This window comes from Acipenser ruthenus, chromosome 32 (assembly GCF_902713425.1).
Source record: "Acipenser ruthenus chromosome 32, fAciRut3.2 maternal haplotype, whole genome shotgun sequence".
Lineage (NCBI taxonomy): Eukaryota > Metazoa > Chordata > Actinopteri > Acipenseriformes > Acipenseridae > Acipenser > Acipenser ruthenus.
In genome coordinates this window covers 8,109,495-8,132,196 of record NC_081220.1, presented here as the reverse complement: position 1 = coordinate 8,132,196, position 22,702 = coordinate 8,109,495, and the positions used below count along the sequence as shown (strand labels likewise).

Sequence of the window (22,702 nt, the reverse complement as noted above, 5' to 3'; positions counted from 1 at the left end):
ACTCAATTAAGACTAACCTTAACTTACAGACTTTAATTGAAAATGTGCCAATAAGTTTGTGATCAACAAATATTGTTATTTACTCCAATAAGGCAGTATGATTAATATATGTTATACAGTAGCTTCAGTGTATATTGTGAGAAATATTTAGGGAATGTTAAAAATTAAAGGAATTAACAGGTCAAAAGGTTTAATATTTAGCATTATTCATGCATGGTCTTGCAATAAATCTGCAAACAAATTTCTCTTAGTTTAACCATATAACTTGTCATAAAAAAAATGAAGTAATACACCCTCATTGTATGTATTGCCACTTCCTACAGTGTTTGTCAGATCATTGGCATCATCCTAGAATGGAGCCTGTCATTTCTCAAAGCAGGTCTGCAGATTGGTTGTTGTTCCTTTGTTATCAGTAATACTGTATATGCATTTGTTAAATATGTATGAAGCCAAATTATATCATATGCTATAAAATAAGAATGTTTCTTCCATAACTTCGAACACTCAAAAGTACAAATTTGGAACTAGAAGCAATGTGATTGTTAACCACTACATATTTCCCTGACTTTAGTGTCTATAATTCAGGCTCTTAACTAATGAAGCATAGAGGATGTCAGATTTGTGTAAATGCTAGAGTAGAAGTCAATCTAGATCCAAGTTGTCCACTGAGAGCACTGCATGGCGAGCAGAAATCTGAACTCAATCATTTAGTGAGTTGTGTATCAGTTGTAGTAGTCAGAACCAGAAAGACATTCACAAAAAAGGCACAAGATGTTGAAAAATGTAACAAACTTTATTTTCTGTATTCTTCACAATAAAACATGATCAGTACATGATCAGATTGCATATTTCCATTGTAAAGTGCTATCCAGGACTTAATGCGTAAGCAGTGGTGAAAAAAAAAAAAAAAAAAAAGCTATACTGCAGGTCAGCTTTGGTAAAAAGCCCACTCACCACGTCAAGGTCTTGACCTATGGAGTGGGGTGTTAGGAGCAGGTTTAACAGAACTTTAAAATGCCTTCTCACATAACCCACAAAAAAAGAAGGACTTTAGAGGCTGCCTGTCTAAAAATGACATTTCATACTCTTAACTTGTATAGTATGTAATTGTCTAATATCATTTAATAGGAATGGAAATCGAATTTGAAATTTAAGCATTACATGTACTGTCTGAAACATGTACATGTAAAATGTGAAGTTGTTTATTACTTCAGAATTACATTTACTGTACTTTTATATCATGTTACACCCACCTTATTTGGCACAATTTCACTTCAATACAGTGAATCAACCCCTCCCCCAGCTGGTTCACAATAACTACATTAAACAAGGTGGGTGTTAGAACTGACATCCAGTTTACTTTGGATATCTCTGCCCTGGAAATACTCAAGTCAGGCAATAATTCAGTAGCTCAGAAACTAAGACTACCATACCAATTAAAAATGAAAGTGCAAAAGCATCTGCAATATTTCTCCAAATAAAAACGTCTCAATACAGAATCAAGGTCTCCTGAAAAAAAAAAGTCTTCAAAATAAGTAGTTGTGTGCTCATGAAAAATAAACACTGAAGACAATTAGCCTTATTAACAATGCCCTACTGTACATATGTAAATAGCTATAAATTATGGTAAAGTTGTTTGACAGGCATTACCAAATTTTAGTGTTAGTATAATATACTAAGCTGGAATGCTTAGTATAAAATGTTCAAAAAAACATATAGTAAAAAACAAAATAATAAATCTGTTTCACCTTTACTTACATGCTTACCCATGTGTGTAACTCTGCAAATGGAGCACATATACTCCTCCATACTTATGAGGTCATCTGGCTGTAGATCTTCACACTGGCCATGGAACCATTTGCCACACCTCCCGCATTCCACCATCAGCTCCAGTCCAATACTGTATGGTCTCCTGCATGTGCAGTAGACCTCCACATCACAGAAATGTACCTCTGGGAGGGGAGTTCTCTCACAGCTTGGGAAAGGAGTAAGAGATCCTGCTACAAAACAAAAAAAAGATGATCACGCATTTGCTTTTGATCATAACATAACTTACCTGGATCTTCACCCATGCAGAGTGTGAGGCTGTTTGCAATGGTAAACAGTCCACAGTCACTACATCCCTGCTGCTGCTGTACATGTGGCCACACGATCCAAACTGACTTTCCACTGTACTGCAGCAGTGATACGACCTGGGAACGGAAATCATGGTTATTATTAATTCCCAAAGAGTCAAACACATTTAAATGGGGCACCCTTTTTTTTTGGTCAGTCATTGTTGTCAATGGGTGTTGCATCTTTTTGTACTAGAAATTGTCCTGATGCACCTATCTGTACAAAACATAGCAGATTTCCACCCCCTGTGGATGACACATTAATCACATTACAGATGTATGTCATGTGACAATGTGACACTTGCTCTAATTAGTCTGTAAACTGCAACCTGTTGTCAAATGATGTTTTGTGAGCACATGCTTACAATCTGTTTAACTGGCTATCAAGAAAGTTTGTTACCAGATTAAGCTCTTAGTTTTCTACATATTACAGACTGTGTTTAAATTATGTATGTTCTTCCATTCTTTGTCTGACCTCACTATAAAAGTTTAATTATGTAATACTCACCGATCATGTACCATGGCTTCAGTTCTGGGGCAACAGTCTTCACCCTCTCAAATCTCTGGCATGCTTCACAATTCAGGATCTTAAGGGAAACAGTAATGATGAAACAAGTAATACTTAAATCATGAATGGAAAAGCGACAAAAAGCAAAAAAATTAGGTTTTTAAGAAATAAAAAAGTACCCATTGCTCCACGTCCTTTATAATCCCTTTCCAGTAAAATCGTTGAATGATTTTCCCCATCATTCTCTTGATCCCAAAGTGTCCTGCGTGAACTTCATTGAGAATGGCAGTCTTCTCCTCTTCATTGGTCACAACCCTACAGAGACACTCTCCATTCTATATATATATATATATATATATATATATATATATATATATATATATATATATATATATATATATATGTATTCTTTAATACAAATTCTGTTTTCTGGTACTCACATTTCTGCTACTAGTTATATATATAGAGATATTTTAATCTTTTAAACCTTTTCTTTCATATTATATATATATATATATATATATATATATATATATATATATATATATATATATATATATATATATATATATATGCAAGATTGGCTGGCAAGACCTATGGTCAATGGAACAGAGCAGGATCAGTTTCCTCATCAGGTCAACATATGATGTTCTCCCATCACCACAGAACCTAAACCTCTGGGTAGGAGAGGATCCCTCATGTCCTTTGTGTTCAACACCTGCAACATTAAGGCACATTTTGACAGGATGTAAGGTGGCTCTTAGCCAAGGACGGTTTACTTGGCGCCATGACCAGGTGCTGCAATGTTTGGCCTTAGCATTGGAAGACAAGCGTAACATGACCAATAAGTTGCCACCTGTTCCATCAAAACATTACACACAAAAGACAACATTCCTCCGCCCAGGAGAGCAACCACCAAGAAAAGGTGTTAAAACCAATCCTCGCCCAGGACAACTGGAAGCTGCTAGAGACTGGAATATGCTGGCAGATGTTGGTCAACGGCTTATTTTTCCACCTGAGATTGCCACCACTAACCTTCGACCAGATATTGTCTTGTGGTCTGGATCAGCACGCCTTGTTCACCTGGTAGAGTTAACAGTGCCATGGGAGGATGCTGTAGATGAGGCGTATGAGAGGAAGAAACTGCGGTATGCTCAACTAGCCACTGAAGCGGAACAGCGAGGATGGAGAGTTCGGGTTTACCCAGTGGAAGTGGGTTGTCGAGGATTTGTGGCACACTCTACAACCCGGTTTCTCAGAGACGTCGGATTCAGTGGCCAAGAGTTGCGTCGCACAGTGAAGAACTTATCTGAAGCAGCAGAGAGGAGCAGCAACTGGCTGTGGTTGAGACGGAAAGATTCTGGCTGGGGACAGGTAAGTAAGCTGGGCTGAGTTGAGTGGGGGATGGAGGGGGGTGATGCTGGGACGCCAGAATCACCGTCGAGCCCTCTTGAGGTGTCGTGGGCTAGTCGACGAAACACTGAGGATGGAAGGTGCCCACTTGAAAACCCCAGAGATGTACCCTACTTAGCTCAATCCAGATGGTTGTCATGCTGATGCGCTGGGGAGGCCGCACTTTGGTTGATCCCCGGAGCCAGCATCGCAGCCGTTGTGTGTGCTGATGCGCCAGGGAGGCAAATAAGCTGATCCCTGGAGCCAGCATTACACTTCAGCCATTAACACCAGACAGAAGGATATCTACATCATCATATGGATGGAAACGTAAATGGATGGAGACGCATATGGATCACATTAGTTTACTGTAAAGCTACGTCTTAGTTGGTGCTTATCTTGGCGAGAGCCGAGTTCAAATCAGCATGAAGTTTTAACATCTACTCTCGTGTAATGGAAATCCTGAAGATCTGGATACGTCCAGTGACTGCTGTGAATAGTGCAGCTGGCAACAAGGGAAAGACCTTGTGACAGCCTGGAGAGACAGCTGACAGGAGGAAAGAGACCCCATTGGGGCTGGTAAGGGTTAGCTACCCTTGTCGGCAGTATCCAGCTCTGTGTTTACAGGATGCTGGAGACACCCGCCCAAGGCTTCTAAGAAATTAAAGAGAAAAATACCCCTAGAGTCTGCGAGAGCGGGGGCGGAAGATGACTCAACGTTGGACAACACGGTTAACGACTTAGGAACGGAAACGGATATGAGTATGGAGAGTACTTCACAAAAGACTAGTTCAAGATCTGCAGTTAACAAAGACATGGAACTCCAGGTTTGTGTCTGCGGCTGGAGCAAGGCGACAATGGTCAGGGGTTTGAAGATTCATCAAGGGAGAATGAAATGCTTGAGGGAGAAGGGACAAGGGCCTCGCATTGATCAATACTTCTTACGAAGTCAGTCAAGTCAGTCGAATGAAATCCAGCGACAGGAAGCAAACCACAGTTCGCAGGATATCAGCACCCCTGTCATAGATGTGAGGAGGACTTGCATGGACACAGTTAGTGATGAACCTAATGATCCTTGTGAACCCGGTCAGACAAACCAGCATAAGAGAGAAAAGAACCTCAACGGGCACAAGCCTGGAGTTAAATGGCCAAGAGCTTGTGAGAAAACTGCATGGGACACAGTAAACACAGATCTCTGCGTTGCATTGGAAAGATTAAGTGGAACAGTTGAAAAGAAGCTGGATAAATTTGGGGACATCATCTACGCATATGGAAGTGAGAGGTTTGGAGTTGAAAAAAGGAAGGAAAAAGTACAAACTATTCCTGGAAAGTCTAGACGGCAGCAGGAGATTGAACGCTTAGTTAGAGAAAGGAGACAGCTGAGGAACCAATGGAGAAGAGCAGAACAAAGTCAGAAGGAGGGACTCAATCTCTTACAAAGGGTCATAAAAGATAAGCTTGCAACATTGCGCAGAGCTGAGCGCCTACGGAAACGCTACAAAAGAAGGAGCGTGCGAGAGGTAACTTTTATAAAGACCCATTCAAATTTGTAAAGAAGTTATTCACCAGTGAGAAGAATGGCACACTAAAAGCATCTAAGGTTGAGCTGGAGAGATATTTGGAGGAAACACATACAGATTCAAAAAGGCAGGAGCCTATGTCAATTCCGTCAGACATCCCACCTATCAATCCACCAGAATACCAAATGGAGGACTGTGCACCTAAGTGGAAAGAAATAGAGCAAGCTGTGAAAAAAGCAAGGGCTTCATCATCTCCAGGGCCTAATGGAGTTCCGTACAGAGTGTACAAGAGTGCTTCAGGAGTTCTACGAATTCTGTGGAAATTGATGAAAGTGGCATGGGAAAAACAGGTTGTACCAAGAGCATGGCGCCGAGCAGGTGGAGTCTTTATACCTAAAGAAAAAGATTCTACAAGCATCAGTCAGTTTCGTCCCATTTCCCTATTAAACGTAGAAGGCAAGATTTTCTTCAGCATTATTGCTCAGAGATTGTCAGCTTACCTATTAAAGAACTGCTTCATTGACACTTCAATACAAAAAGCAGGCATTCCAGGTTTCCCAGGTTGCTTAGAACACATCAATGTGATCTGGCAACAAATTCAATCAGCTAAAAAGGAGAGGAAGGAGCTCCATGTGACATTCCTGGATTTGGCTAATGCATATGGTTCAGTGCCACATGAACTACTTTGGGCAGCATTTGATTTTTTCAGTGTACCGATGACAATAACAAATTTAGTGAAAGCCTATTTTGGAGATTTGCAATTCAGTTTTTCGACTTCAGAATTCAGCACTACATGGCAATGCCTAGAGGTTGGAATAATGGCAGGATGCACCATTTCTCCACTGGCTTTTACCATGGCAATGGAAGTAATCATTAGGGCATCAAAATGGGTAGTAGGAGGAGAGCGCTTGGCTTCTGGAATGCGACTACCACCAATTCGAGCATACATGGATGACATGACAACCATGACTACAACAGTAGCCTGCACTAATCGATTATTGGGCAAATTAACCAATAACATTGAATGGGCACGAATGCAATTCAAGCCCACTAAATCAAGGAGCATCTCTATAATTAAAGGCAAAGTAGTAGTTAAAACATTCTTCATTAATGGTGAGGCAATACCAACAGTGTCTGAGAAGCCAGTGAAGAGTCTTGGGAGATGGTACGACGGGGATCTAAAGGACACAGTTCGTGTGGGAGAAGTTAGACAACAAGCAGTGGAAGGGTTGAAGAGCATAGACAGCTGCGCTCTACCAGGTAAACTAAAACTCTGGTGCTTTCAGTTTGGTCTACTGCCGAGGTTGCTGTGGCCACTGACTGTGTACGAGGTTTCTTTGACAACAGTAGAGAAGCTGGAAGCTTTAATCAGTTCATACATCAGGAAATGGTTGGGAGTTCCACACTGCCTCAGCAGAGTGGGACTTTATGGTAAAGGAATACTGCAGCTACCAGTCTCTGCTCTAACCGAGGAGTTTAAGTGCGCCAAGGTCAGACTGGAAATGACATTAGTAGAGTCACGCGATAAATGCGTAAGGGAGGCAGCACCTGTGTTGAAAACTGGAAGAAAGTGGGCGGCAAAGAAAGCTGTGGAAGATGCAAAGGCTGCCCTTCGAATTGGTGATATCATGGGGCAAGTTCAGCATGGAAGAGGGGGTCTTGGTTTCAGTTCAACTCCTCCTACATGGCACAAGGCGGCCCCAGCTCAAAGGAGGAAGCTGGTAGTCAACGAGGTGCAAAAGCAGGAGGAGAGGATGAGGTGTATAAAGGCCATTTCCCAGGCCAAACAGGGAGAATGGATGAGATGGGAGAGTGTGGAACAACGCAAGATTGGCTGGCAAGACCTATGGTCAATGGAACAGAGCAGGATCAGTTTCCTCATCAGGTCAACATATGATGTTCTCCCATCACCACAGAACCTAAACCTCTGGGTAGGAGAGGATCCCTCATGTCCTTTGTGTTCAACACCTGCAACATTAAGGCACATTTTGACAGGATGTAAGGTGGCTCTTAGCCAAGGACGGTTTACTTGGCGCCATGACCAGGTGCTGCAATGTTTGGCCTTAGCATTGGAAGACAAGCGTAACATGACCAATAAGTTGCCACCTGTTCCATCAAAACATTACACACAAAAGACAACATTCCTCCGCCCAGGAGAGCAACCACCAAGAAAAGGTGTTAAAACCAATCCTCGCCCAGGACAACTGGAAGCTGCTAGAGACTGGAATATGCTGGCAGATGTTGGTCAACGGCTTATTTTTCCACCTGAGATTGCCACCACTAACCTTCGACCAGATATTGTCTTGTGGTCTGGATCAGCACGCCTTGTTCACCTGGTAGAGTTAACAGTGCCATGGGAGGATGCTGTAGATGAGGCGTATGAGAGGAAGAAACTGCGGTATGCTCAACTAGCCACTGAAGCGGAACAGCGAGGATGGAGAGTTCGGGTTTACCCAGTGGAAGTGGGTTGTCGAGGATTTGTGGCACACTCTACAACCCGGTTTCTCAGAGACGTCGGATTCAGTGGCCAAGAGTTGCGTCGCACAGTGAAGAACTTATCTGAAGCAGCAGAGAGGAGCAGCAACTGGCTGTGGTTGAGACGGAAAGATTCTGGCTGGGGACAGGTAAGTAAGCTGGGCTGAGTTGAGTGGGGGACGGAGGGGGGTGATGCTGGGACGCCAGAATCACCGTCGAGCCCTCTTGAGGTGTCGTGGGCTAGTCGACGAAACACTGAGGATGGAAGGTGCCCACTTGAAAACCCCAGAGATGTACCCTACTTAGCTCAATCCAGACGGTTGTCATGCTGATGCGCTGGGGAGGCCGCACTTTGGTTGATCCCCGGAGCCAGCATCGCAGCCGTTGTGTGTGCTGATGCGCCAGGGAGGCAAATAAGCTGATCCCTGGAGCCAGCATTACACTTCAGCCATTAACACCAGACAGAAGGATATCTACATCATCATATGGATGGAAACGTAAATGGATGGAGACGCATATGGATCACATTAGTTTACTGTAAAGCTACGTCTTAGTTGGTGCTTATCTTGGCGAGAGCCGAGTTCAAATCAGCATGAAGTTTTAACATCTACTCTCGTGTAATGGAAATCATAATAATAACACACACACGTTTATCATTTATTTAAATGTCTATGTACATCTTCAAAAATACAGGACGGCTTCAATAACTTATAATGTATTAATATTAATTTTCGATATTTATTTATTTTTTTTACCTTTCAAAACGAATGTACTGGCTTTCTTTCTGATACCCCTCTCCTCTTCTTTGGTGGCTTTTTCAGGATACTCACCTGTGCTGAGGTAGCGATATACCGCTCTCAAGTGATCCATATCGATTGATAAATGTAGTTTTCTGAGGGGGAAAAAACACAGTATTACAAATTTGTACTGTAAAAAGAAAAATGATTTGCTTACAATTGTATGACGGCGCCAACGAACTCCAACTGTCAGTGTTAAGATCTGTGGAGCAAAAGCAGTGACGCGCATAGCAACAGAACGCTGACATGTCACATGACTCAGGGGGGGACAAATTTGGCAGGGGGGCAAAATTTGCCATGACACCGGTGTGAAAGAGTTGCAGTGCAGCGGTGACGTCGGAACAGTCTTTCTGATGAAAACGCAGAGCAAGCTGAGAATGACGCTGCGCTTTGAACGGCGCTGTAGCTGCGCTGGAGACTGGAGGGAGCAGAAAAGACTAACGATGGAGCTCCTGCTGAAAAATACAAAAGCTGAATGATGAAAAGAATCACCTGAGCAGGTAGGAAAATAGCTGATACTGTCTACCAGCGCTGAGCAGAGAAATGACCTGCAGTGAAAGGAGCGAACAACAAAAAAACAAACACAGACCAAAAACAAACACAGACGAAGGGCGGAAGCAGTGCTGGGTGTATAAATAGAAAAGAAGGAGAGATTGACATGCAAGCTACCTAACGGGATTGCCCATACCGCTCTGGTCACACCCTTTTTACCTGACCAAACACAGCAGCGCAAGATAATGGCAGAGAGACTGGAACTTGATTGAAATTTGTTTGTCGCTATATAATCAATAAATTGTATAAATAAATGTCCGGAAACATTCAAATCCAGGCACGTTAAAAAATGAAATACAGTGGAATAGAAATAAAGACGGCTTTGACCTCGACGTGATTTGAACACGCAACCTTCTGATCTGGAATCAGACGCGCTACCGTTGTGCCATGAAGTCCTGTCGTACTGCATGCTTGTTATGCAATCCTAGAGTGCACAGCGTGACATGACAGAATGCAATAATGTGTTAATTTACCCAAAAAAAGAAACATAAATAAATGTGTAGGTATTTATTTGTGAATAAACTATCTTGTTTCTATGATGGGACCGGAGACCTTACATCCGCATTGTAATGATCGTCCCACCCCAGAGAGACTTTGTCTTGACCAGGGATTAATATAATTTAAAAACAAACTGCGATGGTTCCACGCGATGGGAATGTGAATAGAGTCAAATACATTTGCATCATTCTGTATATATATATATATATATATATATATATATATATATATATATATACATATATATATATATTCGAGTAACTGTAGCTTTATTATCATATTGAAGACACATTACACATTACCACAGTTCTGTAACAAAACGACAATAACAAGAACGTTCCCATACCGGGAGTCGAACACGGGCCGCCTGGGTGAAAACCAGGAATCCTAACCGCTAGACCATATGGGAAGCTGAGGAACAAAATCATGGATATGCAATAGTAGCTAGTATACAGTACAATGATTGTTAAAAACACAAGAACCGATATTTCATTATAAACACGTTACAAATGAAAGCAAACTTCAAGCCATTTATTTTTATTCTCAATTAACACAAACTCTTTAATTGCTAATAAATAAATAAATAAATAAATAAATAAATAAATAAATAAATAAATAAATAAATAATCTCCCTTTGTGCTTCTCGGAAGACATAAGATGGACGGCGCACTGCAGTTTTTCATATTACATATTAGGAGACTGTGCTTTAAAATACACATGTAGGGCGGGCGTCTCTGTTACAAAGAATTGTCACACTTTGTATTTATCTCCATAATGCGTTGGGACTAAATACGCAGATACGTTAAAACTATTTGGAGAATGCGGGCATCGATCCCGCTACTTCTCGCATGCAAAGCGAGCGCTCTACCATTTGAGCTAATTCCCCTCGAATTATGCCAGTGATTCTCATAGGCTACATCGCAGCTTGATATGAGCAAAAACTGAGTGTAGAGGGAGACTTACCCTCATCTAACAGCTTCTGCAGAAACTGTAATATCACTGCCATAGGGCAGGAGACCGGGTCATGGCCCTCAGCCAGACACCAACTCTGAAACAATTGCCACTTATGCGCATATTGCGACCGAGTAGAGGGCGCTCTCGCACTCTGAATGGTGGATATAACCGCCGTCGAAAAGCCCTAAGGCTGACAGGCGCTCCCGCTCAGGGGCCAAGCCCATAGCTGCATGAGCTTGGGGTTCGGGTGCCATAGCCCTCCTTGGGCTTGGGACAACAGGTCCGCTCGCAGAAGGAGCTCCCTCAGGAACCATATCCTCCGAGGCCACCGAGGACCGATCAGGATCACTGTCGCTTGCTCTACCCTGACCTTCTCCAAGAAGGCGGGGAGCATCGGAATCGGTGGAAATGCGTACAGGAGCCCTGGCGGCCATTTGTGAGCCAGTGCATCGACTCCTATGGGGCTGTCGAGGTCCTTCACCGAGAACCATAGGGGGCAGTGCGTGGTCTCTCGCGAAGCGAAGAGATCGACTTGCGCTGTGCCGAACCAGTCCCAAATGCGCTCTACCACCCGAGGGTGAAGACGCCATTTGCCTGCAAGAGGACCTGCTCTGGACAGGAGATCCGCTGCGTAATTGACTCTGCCCGGTAGGTGAACCGCCCGCAGAGAGGCTAAACGCGGTTGAGCCCAAAGCAACAGCCGTGTTACCAACCGGTGAAGACCGGGGGACCGCAAGCCGCCCTGGCGGTTGATATACGCCACTACCGTGGTGTTGTCTGACCGCACTAACACGTGCTTGCCTAGAAGCACTGGCAAGAAGTGCCGAAGGGCGAGGTCCACCGCTCTGAGTTCCAGAGCATTGATGTGGGCCGACCTCCAGGGTCCTGACCACACTCCGCGAGTCCCCGACCCGTTCCAGACTGCTCCCCAACCTTGGTTGGAAGCGTCGGTCGTAATAACCTCCCTTCGGAAGATGGGACCCAAGCGTACGCCCTGGCGGATGTTCGACGGAACTTTCCACCAGCGCAGTGCTTCCCAGCAGGTTCGGGATACCCTCAACCTGTGGTGTTTGTCTCTCCGCGGATGCAACGCGAAGGCATTGAACCAGGCCTGCAGAGGTCTCTGGTGTAGTAAGCCCAAAGGAAGGGCTTGCGAGGCGGCAGCCATCAACCCCAGCATGCACTGACACAGCTCCATGCTGACTGTTTCTCTCAACCTGAATAGGGAGAGACACCGCTCCAGTGAGGCAACTCTTTGTGTCGACAGGGTCGCTTCCATGGACACAGAGTCCAGATGCAGACCCAAGAATTCGGTCTGTTGGCTCGGCACGAGGCGGCTCTTTTCTGAATTGACCTTCAGACCTAGCCGCTGAAGATGGTCTGTAACCATCACTGTGTGCTGTGCCAACTGCTCCTTTGACTGCGCGCAGACGAGCCAGTCGTCCAGATAGTTCAGCAGTCGGATGCCTTGAGCCCGCAAGGGGGCTAAAATGGCGTCCATACACTTCAAAAAGGTTCGAGGAGCTAGAGACAGGCCGAATGGCAGGACACAAAACTCGTAGACCCTGCTCTGAAATGCGAAACGTAGGTACTTCCTGTGACCCGGACAGATGGGAACGTGAAAGTATGCATCTGTGAGGTCTACGGTGGTAAACCAGTCGCCCTGCCGGACAGACTGGACAATGTGCCTGTGCGTAAGCATCTTGAACGACAACACCCGTAGGTATTTGTTCAGTAGTCGCAGATCTAAAATAGGGCGGAGCCCGCCGTCCTTTTTTGGCACTAGGAAGTACTTGGAGTAGAACCCCTGGTCGGTCAGAGCAGGGTCTACTAGTTGAATGGCACGCTTCTTGAGCAATGCCTGTATTTCTGCATTTAGAGCTGAGGACTGAACCGAGTCCTTCACTGCAGTTACCACCACTCCCCTGAAGGGGGGGGGGTTTAACCGGAATTGAAGCTTGTACCCGGTGAGTATAGTCTTGCGCACCCAGATGTCGTTGGTGCATTGTTGCCAGAACAGAAGCTGTGGAACAGTGTAGGGGTGGGTTAATGGCTGCCAGGGTTTCTCAGGGCTGCTTAGGCTGCGCTCGCTCACGAGGGGCCTGACCAGAGCCACGAGGGCGTGGTCTGCTACCTCCTCTGGGGCGCCACCCTCCGCGCTGCGGTCTTGCAAACGCGGGTTGGCTGCGTGCTGTAACCCCCAAAGGGGCGGTTTTACTGCCCTGTGAGTGCGCTTGCTGCTGCGGCGGCGCCCTGCGCCATTGGCGCTCCTGCGGCCGCCTTGGCTGGAAAGGCTTGCTTGGCCACATCTTAGCCAACTGCTGCGACGCCTCACGCACCTTGACGGAGCGTTGCAGCATCTCCTCCACCGCTGGGCCAAACGTGTGCCCCGGGGATATAGGAGCATCTAGCAACGGGGCCTTATCAGGCTCCTGTACCCTGGCCTGTGAGAGCCAGAGCTGCCTCCTTGCCACTACAAGGGAAGCAATGCTCCTGCCCTGTGCTCGCGCATTCAGCTGAGCCAGCTTAACCAAAAGCTGTGCAACTGCACCCAGCTCGGTTCTAAGTCCGACGGATGGGGACTCAGGCAGGTCGCGAATCAGCGCCGCCTGGTAGACTGTCAGGAGGCTGGCCACGTTAGACAGTCTAACTGCCTCTGTAGCCGCGGCATAACCCTTTTTTAGGTGGGCCTCCGTAATCCTACACTGCCTTTTAGGGCAGGAAGGGTCCTTAGCCAGCCCCGATAATGTCGGCGCCTTTACTAGCACGGCGAACGCGGCGCCCACTGGCGGAAAGGACGCTAATCCAGCTTCGCTCGCCCCGTGCATGGTAAAAGCCGAAGCCTTGCGAGAAGTCGCCGGGGCGGAGGCCGGGGCTCCCCAGGTGGACTGCACCTCCTTAATAAAATCCGGGAACGCCGGGAGCATCCTGGACTGAAGCGGCGGAGCCGATGGCAACTCAAATAAAGAGCGTCGTGTTGGCTCTGACGCAGGCCAGTCCACGCCTCAGTGACGGGCTGCCCTCTCCACCACTGACCAGATAGGGTCATTAGTATCCAGCACTTCAGGGTCGTCCTGCCCAGAGTGCTGGGATGCCACCTCAGGCTCTGTGTCTTCAAAGAGCGGGTCTGCATCAGATGCGTCCCTTGAGACAGCATCGGCGTCCCACTCTACTTCCTGGGGCACTGGTGGAGGAACCGTCAGCTGACTAGTGCTGGGTCCGGTTACTAGCTCTGGGGCCCGAGGCGCCACATTTGCTAGGGTCATAAGGAGGGATTGTTGTCCCATCATGAGCTCCATAAATTGTGACATCTTGGAGGTGAGCTCAGCCACCCCAGATGTGTCCTGGTAACGCCTACCCCTCCGAGGGGAGCGAGAGTGCCTTCTCCGGCAAGGCGATCGAGACCTGGATCGAGACTCCCGACGGGGGCATGCCCCGCGAGAGGAGGGACTAACGGGAACGTTCCCGAGCACGCCTGGCTGGAGATCTCTGACCAGCTGTAAGCTGGGAAGATGGGCTCAGAGGGAGCTGAGACGTCGCCGGCAGCGACACGATCGATGACGGTGGGGCCGAGACGGTGTGGGACGAGCCCAAGGATGGGGAACGACCTCCAACTGCCTTCCTCGCTCTCTGGCGAAGGGTGCGTGTCTGAAACCCTGCACATAGCTGGCAGTATGCCCAATCTACCAGGGCAGATGCGGCATGGTCCGGCCCCAAGCATGCGACGCAGTCTTCATGAGGGTCGCTGGCAGGCAACTTGGCCTGACAGGTCACGCAACGGTGGAACCCAGACATAGTAGAACGCCGAAGCGTCTAGTATTGACGTCAAGCACCAAAGAGTGTGCGTCGAGCACTGTCGCGTCAAACGCCGAGGTGCGCGCGTCGGACGCCTAAGCGTCGGACACCAAGCGTCGAGCACCTGAAGTGCGTGCGTCAAGCGCCGCCGCGTTGAGCGCCGAGGTGCGTGCGTCGAGCATCGAGGGTGCGTACGTCGAGCACCGAGTGCCGAAGCGTCGAGCACCGAGGTGCGTGCGTCGAGCGTCGAAGGTGCGCGCGTCGAGGCGTCGAAGCGTCGAGCGTCGAGCGCCGAAGCGTCGAGCACCGAGCGTCGAGCGTCGAGCGTCGAGCGTCGAGCGCCGAGCGTCGAGCACCGAGCACCAAGTGCAGAAGCACTAAGCACCAAGCTCAGAAGCGCTGCACAAAGCGCCGAAGCGCTGCACCAAGCGCACAAGCGCTGACACCAAAAGCGCCGGAGCTCGAGCGCCGAAGCGCGAGTACCGAGCGTGGAACGCTAGCACAGACGCCTAAGCGTCAGCTGACCCGCCAAGCGGAGACGCAAAGTGCTGGTACAGTGTCTGATGCTGTGCAATACCTACCTGAAAGGTGCTGGGGATTTTGCACGTTGGTGGTTGTCTTCCTCTGTATATTGAAGGGATTTTTTTTTATTTTTTTTGTGGACGCTGCAGAAGGTAAGGGAGTGTAGTGCAATACCACGTGGAGGGAACGCGCCGCGGGGGGGAACACTGCAGAGCAGACTACCCGCACACACACACGGTCTAGCCTAAGCTAGACCGAGGATGCAAAATGCGCGTGGGCCAAGGCCAACGCAACACGCGTCCGAACACACAATATACAATATATATAACAATATATATATATACAATAAAATATAAATATATATACAAAATATATATATACAAAAAACCCACACAATAATAATTAAGAACAGAGGAAAGATGGAGACCACGAAGAACACGATGCCGAAGCAAAGCGAAAAGGAATATATAATGTTAAACAATATATAATCCTAAATAATAATACAATAACAATAATAATAAACAATAATAACTCCGGAGAGTATAACTGAAATAAACTCGGAGAAGGGGATAAACCATCTACTCAAGCCTAAGCTTTAGTGAGTACAATCAGTTAAATAGCTCTAAGTCCTACCGCTACTGATGCTGAAGGCAAAAGAGGAAGTGACTCTCCGCGCGCTGCGTATAGTAAGCTCCCAGGGGGGTGGGCTTACACGGCAGCTTGCGCGGAGGCCTATCGGCAGCTTTGACATAAAGCTCAGCCAATCCCTACTGCCTGAAGGCAATGTCCCATACCTTGATGGTTATTTTCGACTTGAAAGGGAACTAACTTGCTGCAGCACTCTAGCACAAGCAAGGACTTTGTAAAGAATTGTGTTTTTTGGTTTCCAAATGGAGGCGTGGGTGCAAATCTCACTTCTGACAGTTGACTTTTACTTATTTTTAAAATGAATAAATGTGTTCATTTTATTATAAAAGATTTTCAAGGAAATCAACAGCTGATACCAAACTCTTGTCAGCACTCAATACCATTTTAATTTCTGCCTCGTCAAACAAGCTCGAGCCACAGCACACAGTGCTGCTGCATTGGGACACAGAGGTGGATTTTAAAGCGACTGAATCAACGAGCTGAGACTACTTTTTGAAGAAATTGAAAACATACCTCTAGTCGAAATATTTGCTATTTAGTTAATCCATTTATTTTTTGAATTTGCAAATGGCAGACTACATTGCCAAAAATCTGACAATCTGATTTGCTCATATCAAGCTGCGATGTAGCCTATGAGAATCACTGGCATAATTCGAGGGGAATTAGCTCAAATGGTAGAGCGCTCGCTTCGCATGCGAGAAGTAGCGGGATCGATGCCCGCATTCTCCAAATAGTTTTAATATATCTGCGTATTTAGTCCCAACGCATTATGGAGATACATACAGTGTGACAATTCTTTGTAACAGAGTCGCCCGCCCTACATGTGTATTTTAAAGCAGTCTGCTAATTTGTAATATTCCCGCAGACTGAAAAACTGCAGTGCGCCCTCCATCGTATGCCTTGCGAGAAGCACAAAGGGAGATTTTTTATATTTTTTAGCAATTGAAGAGTTTGTGTTAATTGAGAATAAATATAAATGGCTTGAAGTTTGCTTTAATTTGTAACGTGTTTGTAATGAATTAGTAGTTTTTTACCATCATTGTACTGTATACTAGCTACTGTTGCATGTCCAGGAGCTCATTAATCAGCTTCCCATATGGTCTAGCGGTTAGGATTCCTGGATTTCACCTAGGTGGCCTGGGTTTGACTCCCGGTATGGGAATGTCTTTGTTATTGTCATTTTGTTACAGAACTGTGGTCATGTGTAATGTGTTTTCATTATGATGATAAACCAACAGTTACTGCTGCAATGTTACTGCAGAATGATGCAATGTATTTGACTCTATTCACATCACCTCACATTTCACTGGTTGCCTACGAGGGCTTGAGAGGGGTGACGTAAAAGTGAGAGAGAAAGAGCAAAGTTTAAACACATAACATACAACAATCTGACACTCGCTCCCGACGGGTCAGGCAGCATCCTCTGGCTGCTGGGCATTTAGTGGAACAAGAGACAGGAAGGGGACCAACAGGACAAAAGGACAGATCCTTCGCAACTCAGTGCGGCATCCTCAGGCAGCTAAGCTGTCAGCTGGGCAGCGTGGAGAGCTTAGGAAATGTGTCTCGGGTCCGTTTAGGAGAGACAAAAACAGAGAACCCCCTCCGTTTAGGACAGACAGAAACAGAGAAACGATGGAATGCTGTCAGTAGTGTGCAGTGGCCTGCTATAGAGAGCAGAGAGCTGCTGAATGCAGTGGAAATTGGTATTTGAGAGTTAAGGCGTTTAAGATGATGTCGGAGATGGGTCTGCCTTTGGGCAGAGATGAAGAATGCGTAGATCTGAGGCCTCTGCAGAACCTGAGAGGATGAGAATGCGTTGCTCGGAGGCTGCTGCAAAACCTATTGATTTGATCAGGAGCAGTCTAAGAGTGTATTGTCTGTTGCGGTGTTGGAGGACTCTTGACTGAAATGTTGATAATCGTAGGACATAGTTTCCGTATGTGCCTGGAAGCTCAAATTGAATGAAATGGACTTTGAAAGTTGTATTAAGTGCCTTGATGAAGTTGGGGGCAAATGAGGAAGTGCAAATCCGGGAGCAAGAAGGTTGCAGGAATGGCCTGATGCAAGGAAGCTGGAAAATTAATGTGACAGTGGATTCTTAACATCTCAGAAAGCTGATAAGCATGGCTTCATGACCAGATCCTCGAAGGGAGGGGTTTTGATTTGAAATAATCAAGTTAATATATGAAGCAAAAGAGGTTGAGGCAGGAGGGGAATGAGAATCCCTCGGAAAGACAACGAACTGCAGGAATTGATAGAAAGTTTGGAGTGTGCGAGATTCGCAGCGATAGCAAATCAGTTTAAATTATGTAGTTTGTGGTGTTATGCTGCCATCTCGAGGTTGCGATTGGAATTGAAACTATTGGCTTCAGTGAAGCAGGGTAGCATATATTTGGTTATTGCGATTAAAATCCTTGTCTATGGATAAAACGTTTGCTTTAGAACAGTTAGTGATGATATAAGTAAGTTAACGTAGGTCTAGAAGAGGAGCCTGCAGTATTTAGATGTCATAATTCGGCGAGTTGAAGCTCTCATGTTGCAAAAGCGCAGCAGCAGGAGCCAGAAGATTGCAGTAGTGAGGCACAGGCTCGCATTGCCTGTTAAAGCTGCCTGGTCGCCATGGCAACTTACCACTCCCAGTAGTCACTCGATGAGGCGTTGCCATGGTAACCATGGTCTGTGAGGCACCTTTGTGAAAGAGTTGCAGTGCAGCGGTGATGTCGGAACAGTCTTTCTGATGAAAACGCAGAGCAAGCTGAGAATGACGCTGCGCTTTGAACGGCGCTGTAGCTGCGCTGGAGACTGGAGGGAGCAGAAAAGACTAACGATGGAGCTCCTGCTGAAAAATACAAAAGCTGAATGATGAAAAGAATCACCTGAGCAGGTAGGTAAATAGCTGATACTGTCTACCAGCGCTGAGCAGAGAAATGACCTGCAGTGAAAAGAGCGAACAACAAAAAAACAAACACAGACCAAAAACAAACACAGACGAAGGGCGGAAGCAGTGCTGGGTGTATAAATAGAAAAGAAGGAGAGATTGACATGCAAGCTACCTAACGGGATTGCCCATACCGCTCTGGTCACGCCCTTTTTACCTGACCAAACACAGCAGCGCAAGATAATGGCAGAGAGACTGGAACTTGATTGAAATTTGTTTGTCGCTATATAATCAATAAATTGTATAAATAAAAGTCCGGAGACATTCAAATCCAGGCACGTTAAAAAATGAAATATAGTGGAATAGAAATAAAGACGGCTTTGACCTCGACGTGATTTGAACACGCAACCTTCTGATCTGGAGTCAGACGCGCTACCGTTGCGCCACGAAGTCCTGGCGTAGTGCATGCTTGTTATGCAATCCTAGAGTGCACAGCGTGACGTGACAGAATGCAATAATGTGTTAATTTACCCAAAAAAAGAAACATAAATAAATGTGTAGGTATTTATTTGTGAATAAACTATATTGCTTCTATGATGGGACCGGAGACCTTACATCCGCATTCTAATGATCGTCCCACCCCAGAGAGACTTTGTCTTGACCAGGGATTAATATAATTTAAAAACAAACTGCGATGGTTCCACGCGATGGGAATGTGAATAGAGTCAAATACATTTGCATCATTCTGTATATATATAATATATATATTTCGAGTAACTGTAGCTTTATTATCATATTGAAGACACATTACACATGACCACAGTTCTGTAACAAAATGACAATAACAAGAACGTTCCCATACCGGGAGTCGAACCCGGGCCGCCTGGGTGAAAACCAGGAATCCTAACCGCTAGACCATATGGGAAGCTGAGGAACAAACTCATGGACATGCAACAGTAGCTAGTATACAGTACAATGATTGGTAAAAACACAAGAACCGATATTTCATTATAAACACGTTACAAATGAAAGCAAACTTCAAGCCATTTATTTTTATTCTCAATTAACACAAACTCTTTAATTGCTAATAAATAAATAAATAAATAAATAAATAAATAAATAATCTCCCTTTGTGCTTCTCGGAAGACATACGATGGACGGCGCACTGCAATTTTATCAGTCTAGTGAATATTACAAATTAGGAGACTGTGCTTTAAAATACACATGTAGGGCGGGCGTCTCTTTTACAAACAATTGTCACACTTTGTATTTATCTCCATAATGCGTTGGGACTAAATACGCAGATACGTTAAAACTCTTTGGAGAATGCGGGCATCGATCCCGCTACTTCTCGCATGCTAAGCGAGCGCTCTACCATTTGAGCTAATTCCCCTTTAATGGTACCAGCGATTCTCATAGGCTACATCGCAGCTTGATATGAGCAATTCAGATTGTCCTAATGTCTGCCATTTGCAAATTCAAAACATTTTTTTAATTAAATAGCAAATATTTCGACGAGAGGCATGTTTTCAATTTCTTCAAAAAGTAGTCTCAGCTCGTTGATTCAGTCGCTTTAAAATCCACCTCTGTGTCCCGATGCAGCAGCGGTGTGTGCTGTGGCTCAAGCTTGTTTGACGAGGCAGGCAATGCAAAAATGCCAAAACTTGCTTTTGTATCACATGACAAACTTAAGGTCTGCTTTAACGGCTTGGCTGTCTCAAGTTAGTTTGTATTGTTAATGTAACACCTCGTTGTTGCCCAGTCATTGTATCATATGAAGAAGAGCTTGCCAGGTGGGGGCGACGGTCTGCCAATAAAAGTTAAGACTATATTTGCAAGTATCATTTCTAGAGTGAAACATGTTTTGAAGGGATTGGTCTCGGTATCCACCAGGAGGAGTGGGAGTGTTTTCTTCTCAGCACCGAGCTGACAATAAGTTCAGTTGTTTAAATCATTAAGCAAATTTCAAATGGATCACTGCTAATGTTAAAACAATTTAAGAACACTTTAAACAGTAATGTGATTTGCACTACACAGGACTAGATTGAGCTTAAATAAAGACATTACATCTGAAAATAACTTGTGCTTACCCCCACTTACAAGGAAAGTGTCAAACTTTGTATTCGACAGCAGTTGGAGAATGCCGAAGTCGATCATCCTAGCATGTTAAACGAGGGCATTTCTCATGTGAGCTACTTCCACTAATTGATCGTTTATACTGTTCTCAATGGTCCGCATCCCAGCCTGAGACCATGATCCAGTGGTAGACGGAGATGTTTTTCAAAGTAATGTGTTATTTGGAATATTAAAACAATCAAGTTAAATAACACATGTTTGGACACAAAATATTTTTCAGTGACGTTAACAAGTAGTCTGTTTACAACAAAATGCAATCTGTGTTAGGAACACTATTTTAGTCAGATTTAAAATGGAAATTAAAATGGTATTGAGTGCTGAGAAGAGTGTGGTATCAGCTGTTGATTTCCTTGAAACAATCTTTTATAGTAAAATGAACACATTTATTCCTTTTAAAAATAAGTAAAATTGAACTGTCAGAAGTGGGATTTGAACCCACATCTCCACTAGGAGACCAGAACACACAATTCTTTGGAAAGACAGAGTTCTTGTAGATGCCTGTAGATGCCAGGCATTCCGGTTCAGATCTGAAATTCTGTGTCATACAAAAAATCATTTCAAGATCGCGGTGGTGGTGATCTCGATCAAAAACTATTACAATGTGAATCAAAAAGGATCTTCTATCTCCATAAATAAATTATAGCGCTTTGAGATTATATATGTTACTAGCGGATTGTTTAGAAATGTACTTAATTATATTAAAGCTGTTCTAAAAAAGAATGTTATCTCGAAAATGGAGTCTTGTCAAGCTGAAATAGCGTTAGACTGAAAATCTAAAGGTCCCTGGTTTGATCCCAGGTTTCGGCAAACAGCAAGAATTTTTTTGTTTTGTATTATTTTGAACTAAAAAACAGAGCACATTTTTTTCTTCAGTGTAATTGGAAGAAATAACAACGTATCAGAGTGCCATTTTCTAAAGTGATTAAGAAATGCAAAAAGCATCGTCCCTGGGTGGGCTTGAACCACCAACCTTTCGGTTAACAGCCGAACGCGCTAACCGATTGCGCCTCAGAGACCAACCTGTCAAACTACAAAAACTAACTTGCTGCAGCACTCTAGCACAAGCAAGGACTTTGTAAAGAATTGTGTGTTGGTTTCCAAATGGAGGCGTGGGTTCAAATCCCACTCTGACAGTTGACTTTTACTTATTTTTAAAATGAAAAAATGTGTTCATTTTATTATAAAAGATTTTCAAGGAAATCAACAGCTGATACCAAACTCTTGTCAGCACTCAATACCATTTTAATTTCTGCCTCGTCAAACAAGCTCGAGCCACAGCACACAGTGCTGCTGCATCGGGACAGAAGTGGATTTTAAAGCGACTGAATCAACAAGCTGAGACCTACTTTTTGAAGAAATTGAAAACATACCTCTAGTCGAAATATTTGCTATTTAGTTAATCCATTTATTTTTTGAATTTGCAAATGGCAGACTACATTGCCAAAAATCTGACAATCTGAATTGCTCATATCAAGCTGTGATGTAGCCTATGAGAATCACAGGCATAATTCGAGGGGGATTAGCTCAAATGGTAGAGCGCTCGCTTAGCATGCGAGAAGTAGTAGGATCGATGCCCGCATTCTCCAAATAGTTTTAATATATCTGCGTATTTAGTCCCAACGCATTATGGAGATACATACAGTGTGACAATTCTTTGTAACAGAGTCGCCCGCCCTACATGTGTATTTTAAAGCAGTCTGCTAATTTGTAATATTCCCGCAGACTGAAAAACTGCAGTGCGCCCTCCATCGTATGCCTTCCGAGAAGCACAATGGGAGATTTTTTTTATATTTTTCAGCAATTGAAGAGTTTGTGTTAATTGAGAATAAATATAAATGGCTTGAAGTTTGCTTTAATTTGTAACGTGTTTGTAATGAATTAGTGGTTTTTTTACCATCATTGTACTGTATACT

General features: G+C 44.8%; 3 non-coding genes across 3 annotated transcripts; all 3 read right to left on the bottom strand.

Annotated features, from left to right (window-relative positions):
• Nucleotides 1–10,193: 10,193 nt before the first annotated feature.
• On the bottom strand, nt 10,194–10,265 carry trnae-uuc (transfer RNA glutamic acid (anticodon UUC)). The gene has a single exon. It is a non-coding gene; the product is annotated as a tRNA-Glu (tRNA).
• Nucleotides 10,266–19,034: 8,769 nt separating this feature from the next.
• trnaw-cca (transfer RNA tryptophan (anticodon CCA)) lies at nt 19,035–19,106 on the bottom strand. Its single transcript has one exon. It is a non-coding gene; the product is annotated as a tRNA-Trp (tRNA).
• A 400-nt stretch (nt 19,107–19,506) lies between these two features.
• trnae-uuc (transfer RNA glutamic acid (anticodon UUC)) lies at nt 19,507–19,578 on the bottom strand. The gene has a single exon. It is a non-coding gene; the product is annotated as a tRNA-Glu (tRNA).
• Nucleotides 19,579–22,702: the final 3,124 nt, after the last annotated feature.